The sequence below is a fragment of the Dendrobium catenatum genome, unplaced genomic scaffold, assembly GCF_001605985.2.
Source record: "Dendrobium catenatum unplaced genomic scaffold, ASM160598v2 fragScaff_scaffold_1056, whole genome shotgun sequence".
Lineage (NCBI taxonomy): Eukaryota > Viridiplantae > Streptophyta > Magnoliopsida > Asparagales > Orchidaceae > Dendrobium > Dendrobium catenatum.
Genome location: NW_021319518.1, coordinates 378,387 through 379,042, shown reverse-complemented (window position 1 = coordinate 379,042; position 656 = coordinate 378,387).

Genomic DNA, 656 nt, shown 5'->3' with positions numbered 1-656 from the left:
TAGGGGCCATGTGTCACTTCCTTTTTGGTTGAGTAAGAGCATGGACTGTAAAAATATGGTGAGTTGTCTCCAAGCGAGCTCAATAGTATAGGTGAGTTACATGGTATTGAGTGCGAATAAGCAAGTCTAAGAGCGTGTAGCGAGTAGGGAGAACTTAGTAAATGGGCGTCAACCTAGGACTATGAGAAACTTGTGTTGAGCCTTACATTACCTTACGAGAAAAGGCAAGTGAGTTGAAGTGGCCTCGAAGATGTGCTCAATTATCAGCTATGGTAGGGTGAGTGGATGGCCCTCTAGGTAGGCGCTTCCTTATAGCTAGTCTTGGAGGTATGTGGTGAAGAATCACCCTTGGGTTAGGGAGATTTGTTGTGATATTTTCCTTCCTTTTGTGTGGTGGACATTAGGGTTGGATCAGAGATGTCCTCGGGTGCCCTTAGAGGGGAAATCTTCCTTCGAGGCCCAGGCTAATGGGCCAAATATTCATTGGGCAAGTTCCTCTATAAGGGCCCACTATATGTGAATCCTCTTTATGTATCCTTCCAAATTTCTTAAGTACTTAAAAGGCATATGCAAGTATATATACTTGATTTTCACAAAAACTAAATTTCACTTGACAATTTAAATGAAGCATCAAAATTCATCTTTTGAATCATCTA